Below are 6,567 nucleotides of genomic sequence, written 5' to 3'. Positions count from 1 at the left end.
AACTACTTTAAGCTCTTTGGATCCTCACTTAATGTTGTATTCTTTAATATAATTCAATTTTGGCTTAATATCTAACCCTCTTCTTAGATGTGATAAATTTAATACAGTTTCCTAGTACTAAAACTGAAAGAGACCATTGTTAGTTACTTTATCAGTTATGACTATTTTAGTTATATGTGGGAAAATGCAACCTGAACTACATGCATAAAGAAGGGGACTGTGCTACTGGATGATGGAATCAAACCAAAGAAATGGCTGAGATTGAATTGGCCTTAGAGGTGACTGAATGTAGGGATTAAAAAACTACTGTTTCTCTGTAAACACATGCATCATCACTTCCACCCATCTGCCACTGGTCAAACCAAGGCACGGACCTAAAACAAATTCAAGAGCCTGTACAATTCAACTCATTCACAATGAAGTCATGTTAAATGTGTGCTTGCAGAAAGAGTGAAGAACTGGGACCAGGGGTGTAATATCTATCTCTTTATCTATCTATCGTCCCTCTATATATACTAGTATAAGCATAAAATAACAAGATGCACAATTTCCCTCTTTTGTTTTCTTTTCCATTCCAATATCAAAAGAAAGCCGATTACTCTCTCATGGGAAGATCAAGATACATTCTCTACTCTCCTCCAAAGGCACCTGTATTTTCTAGTATATTATCATAAGGCAGTGAGGTAAAATTTATACTTGATCATTTTCAAAAGTAAGCTGACTCTTGGGCCAGAGCCATGGCTCACTTGGTTCATCCTCTGCCTGCGGCGCCGGCATCCCATACGGGTGCCGGGTTCTAGTCCTGGTTGTTCCTCTTCCAGTCCAGCTCTCTGCTATGGCCCAGGAGTGCAGTGGAGGATGGCCCAAGTGCTTGGGCCTCTGCACCTGCATGGGAGACCAGGAAGAGGCACCTGGCTCCTGGCTTCGGATTGGTGCAGCACACTGGCCATTAGGGGAGTGAACCAGTGGAAGGAAGACCTTTCTTTCTCTCTCTCTCTCTCACTGTCTAACTCTATCTGTCAAACAAATAAAAAAAAATATTAAAAGTAAGCTGACCCATTACAAAGATATTGTACTGTTAACTTCCCTATTGGGAATAAAAGCAAAACAGAAATAGATACTGTGATATTCATTCAGTTTTGAGGAGAAAACTTGGACTGGGATATTAGGAGACTTTCCATAGAGTAAGTAACATATGTGGTTTTGTACTGTCTTTGTATGTATACACTATATTTTTGCCAGGCTGTACTAGCAAAAAAGAGGCACAATGGCTTGTGGGGTTACCTGGATTGTGAAGAATAAACATATTGCACCCAAAATAGTGTTGACTTTTATTAATCAAGTGCTCAAGTAGAAAAATGAGTTCGAATGAGGTCTGGAATAAGAATGATTTTGAGAGATTTACAAAGGAGGACTATAGCCCAAGTAGCAAAATCAGAACCAGGTAATGCTGATACAGAAATTATTTTGGAAATACTATGCAGACACAAACAGATTGAATTCTCTGGCAGTCTGTTTCTGCTCCTAGTTGGTGGCTATTGGGATAACCGAACTTTCAAATTACCTATCAGTAGCTAGACTATCACTTCAAAGACAATTGTTGTCCTGAAGCTTGGCTTAGGTGAAGATAGCTCCCATGATTGAAGGGTATCAAATAAGTCTAAGGCTCCAAATGTGAATAATGCCATGGGTAATGTCAGAGAGATTTTCCAGTAATGACGGATTAGCTCTGGTGGATAAAAAGGAAATGGAATGGTAACTGAAGGTGACTTTTTGTTAAGTTTTTCTCTTTTTTTAATAAGATTTTATTTAAGGTATGCAAATTTCATGCATTTCATTTATACAGATTTAGGAAATAGTGATTCTTCTTACCCTACTCTCCCTCCTGCCCATGCCCCCACCCTTCTTCCTTCTTTTTCTTTTATTCTCACTCTTAATTTTTACAAAGATTTATTTTCAGTTTACTCTGAAGGTGACTCTGAGAAGGGAAATTGTAAACAGGAGCAGTTTGCAGCTCTGCCTTTGGGATAGGTATTAGAATCACCAGATTTGCCAGTTTCTATTTATGCAAAATCTTAATGTATGATTCTTACCCTACTAGAGCAATGCAAGCTTCCTAGTTTCCTAGGGAAAGTCTCCTAATTGAGAGAGATTAGGCTTGTTGGGAATTTTATCTGTTTCATTTTGTTGATAGTAAAATCTTGGTTTAAAAAGGCAAAGGTAAGTCTGCACAATGGATAGAACTGCAGGCAGTATGAGAGGGTCTTTAAAAATTGTGGAAAATATGTATGATAAAAATTATGCATGAATTTAAATTATTTTGTACCAAAATATACTTGTATTAGGTTGTCTTTTTTCTGTGAATTCTCATTACAGCATAGAAGAAAAAATAAACTGTGCAGTCATTCTGCTATATATAAAGACTTACACTGTGGTCAGTGACCTGTGTAGTTCAAATTGTGTGTATATGATTGAATAATTAATAGTACATTGGGAGGAGAACTAAATAAAATTCTGTGCGAATTATGTGGAAGAGTTCAAGTGGGCTATGTCAATAGCCACCAGGTAAAACCTGGTTACTGGATAGTAAGAGATGAGAATGCAAAGGCCGATGCACTGCTCTATTGCTGATATGTATCTACTTGTGTAAAAAATGAAATCAACAGAAATATTGTTACTTAAGCAATAAACATTGGGTGGAAGTATAAAATTTCTTTTTATGGAAACTGCTAATGTGGTAACACACTTTACGGAATGCTAATAAGAAGTAAATTTCTAAAAGATAGTTTCTGGTTAGATTCCTCCAGGGTGAAAAACAGGGCTCCTTCTTAATAGTTCCAGGTGATTGTACTGGGTCCTGACTAGAATAAATGCATGTTGGACTTTGACTTTGCATATTCCTTGGGTGTAGCAATGGTTTAGGATACTACTAACTATTTGGAACAGCAGAATGTAAATAAACTCTGTCTCCTCAGTTATATTTCATCAGATCAGAGTATTCATATTACTGTTGCTGATGTATAAAAATGAACTAAAAGACAAAGTTGGACTTGTCAAATTCTGTATTGCTAATATAGAAGCAGTTTTATTAAGAACTAGAATGGGGGTGGTAATTTAGGAAATGTTTAACGTGAGAGACCTGCATCCATATTGAAGTGTCTGGTCTGAGTTCTGGTCCTCCACTTCTGATCCAGCTTCCTGTTAGTGTGCACCCTGGAAAGCAGCAGTTGATTGCTCAAATACCTGGGACCCTGCCACCCAGATCGAATTCTAACCTCCTGGCTTTAGCCTGATCCAACCCTGGCTATTGTGGACATTTGGGGTGGGATTCAGTAAATGAAGATCTTTCTCTCTCGTTCACTCTTGCTCTCTCGCTCTCTAGCTCTTTCGCTCTTTTCCTCTCTTTCACTGCCTTTCAAATAAATAAAAAAACGATTTTTTAAAAGCTGATGATAATGTGAACATGAAGGACTGGCAGGCTTAATTAATGATTATAAAATAGGTAAACCATCAGGAAGATTTTGGTGTATGATTGTGGGAATAAAGAGAACAGTGATGAGGCACTCACACAACTTTACCTTTCCAACAAATGTTCTTGTATCTTGCCATATCTATTCACGTCAGGTTTGGGCTACAATAACATACATATTTCAGCATAGAGAGACTTTGCTGCTCAGAGTAGCTGCTCAGAGTACACTTGAATTTGTGTGAATTTGACTTAAATATTCATAAGGAAACAGTGGCTTTGATAGTGCTTCACCTATGACTGACTGTAAGGGCATCCCTGTTGTCTGCAACTGTGTAGGGAGGTGTCCTCCCATTTTATTTATCTTTGTAGTCTTTCTTTCTAGGAATGGAAAACACTGGAAGGGTTACTCCCACTTATTACCCTATAGGTGTAACTGTAAAGACATACCTAAGCCAGAAAATATGGTCATAAGCAGGAAAATCAAATGGAAATCAAAGGGGTGAATTGTGGCATATGGGAAGGAAGTGCACAAAATGTGTAATGATTCTGGGAGCAGATGCATCATGCTTTTCCGAGAACAGTGTTTCAGGAACAGAAAAATATTCTGTAGGAGATTAGCACTAATGCTAAGCCACAGGAAAGACCCAAGAAGTCCAATTCATTTATTTACTGATAAGCCTTCAACTACCCTTGATGACTTATGTCCATATTAGCTGTTTGGAATTTTCATCTGAGTCTCTTTTTGTTGATTATGCTTATATGGTTCTATTTTAGCCTAAAAAGAAACCCTACCTTTTAACTGAACAAGATGCATATTGTGATTCGCAGATGGAAATGAGTGTGAAAGAAAAAAATGCAACCATTTTATTTCCAGCAGGTTGATGTCCCCTTGGTTTTTTTTCACTGATACATGTGAATGCAGAAAAAAATCTTACACATTTAGAACATCAGGTTGGTGTTCCTGAGAATGATTTGGTATTATGATCAAATATCACTGATGGATTTACCTGTGAAAGAGATGATTTTATTAAGCCTGATGCATATTAAATTGGACTGTATATAAGAGTCAATATGTTCCACTGACAGTCTCCTTGAGTACCTATGTTGAGTACCCATGGTACAAACAGTCAGTGGCTACTATATCTGCATTTTATTAACCTCAAATTGCCCCACATTATCTATAGGGATTTGAGAATTGGGAATTGAGTTTGATGTGTTGAATCAAGTGTAGCTGCCTTCTCTGGAGACTCACCATCATTCTGAGACAGATGGGGACACTAGATGGATTTTTCTCTCAGGAATCTTGTCCATGCTATGTAGGTCAGTTGGAAAGTTTGATGAAACTATCTGAAATGTAAAAAGAAAGAGGAGAAATAGGAGTGGTGTGGAGAGAGAAGAGCGTGTGTGAGAGTGAGAGCGAGAGAGAATGAGTGAACAAGAGAGAATGCAAACAGTAGTTGGGTAAACAAGAGGCTTAAGTTACTAAAACCTTAGGACAAGCCCACTGTGGCAAAGAATTTTTGAGAATGAAGTATTTATTGATACTTTATCACAACAAGAATGGCCCACTGTAAAGGAAGGCTGCACTCCCCATGGTAAAACTTAAGTTTGGATAGGTTAAGGATCAATGTCATTTCTTTGTTATGGGAATAAAATGCTACCTAGAAGCCTCTATCAGTAAATACTCACTCCTTGATGACTGGATTTTTTTTCCTCTTAGACTAAATGGTACCCAGAATTTACTGAACAGTGGCCTTTGGTAACTACCCCAGTTATGGGAAAACATATGGCATATACAAAATGACATTGTTAGTGGTATGTGTAGAAAATGATAGTATTATTGATGTGTGCTGTGCTAATCATCATTTAAAATTTTCTACCATGACTGTATAATGTATTCCCCATTTGATAGAAACTAACTGGCCAAAAGAATAGGTAAATCTTGTTTTGGAAAAGTTGAATTCCTCCATGAATACTCATAAAATATACAGTGTTTATAGGTAATTATGAATAAAGAAGGAACAAATAGTCTCTGGTAAGGGAATACCAAACCACTTGTAAGGTGCATCTTCAAGGTAAACATACTTTGCTGAGATTATACAACTCTATATTTAGTGATGCAGATTTTGGTCACCTTCATTGTTTTAGTGCTTCTTGTTTTGTATAGTAGCCATTATTAAATTGCTTCAATAAGTGTTTTAAGAAAATGCCTTACAAGTATATCGCAATGACATATCAACAAGTTTCAGAAAGGGAAGGGTTAATAGCTGGTGCCATTCTTCCAATTTAGAGGATTTCACCACAGTTCAATTTTCTTTGTAAAGAAAACAGAATCCAATATAAGTGAGAATCTGTTAAAGAACTCAGAAGCAGAACAAGGAATATTATTGAGTAGTAAGTAAACATTATTGATGAAATGTAGCTTTCAACGAGGCTGTGGGTGAGTGTGAGTGTGAGTGTGTGTGTGTGTGTGTTGGAGGGTCAACATGACTAGTTACTACAAAAGATAAAGGGGGCCGGCATTGTAGCGTAGCAGGTAAAGCTGCCAGCTGCAGTGCCAGCATCCCATATGGGCACCAATTCAAGTCCTGGCTGCTCCACTTCCGATCCAGCTCTCTGCTATGGGTTGGGAAAGCAGTAGAAGATGGCTCAAGTCCTTGGGACCCTGCACCTGCCTGGGAGACCCAGAAGAAGCTCCTGGCTCCTGGCTTCAGATTGGCACAATTCCAGCCATTGTGGCCAACAGGGGAGTGAACCAGTGGATGGAAGACCTACCCCCCCAACCCCCGCCTCTTCTTCTCTCTCTTTGTAACTCTGTCTTTCCAATAAATAAATAAATAAATAAATCTTTTAAAAAAAAGCCTTCCTCCACAGAGAAAAATCAACATTGACAGATGAATAACTGCACTTCCAGGTGAATGCTCACAGCCTAACAAAGGGACTCAGCAACAGCTACAGGCAATCCAGTAGGACACTCAGACCTTGGAACAGTGACCCCAGACCCATGGTCAGGAAGAATTCCCATTGCAAAGGAAAGAGTAAATAGGAGAGCCCTAGCAGACCCCATTTCCAGGGACTTTTGGATATCAACAACTTTA

This window comes from Oryctolagus cuniculus, chromosome 7 (genome assembly GCF_051225735.1).
Source record: "Oryctolagus cuniculus isolate XC-2025 breed Fujian yellow rabbit chromosome 7, ASM5122573v1, whole genome shotgun sequence".
Taxonomy (NCBI): Eukaryota; Metazoa; Chordata; class Mammalia; order Lagomorpha; family Leporidae; genus Oryctolagus; species Oryctolagus cuniculus.
The sequence above is the reverse complement of the archived record's forward strand: the minus strand, read 5'-3'. Positions refer to the sequence as shown.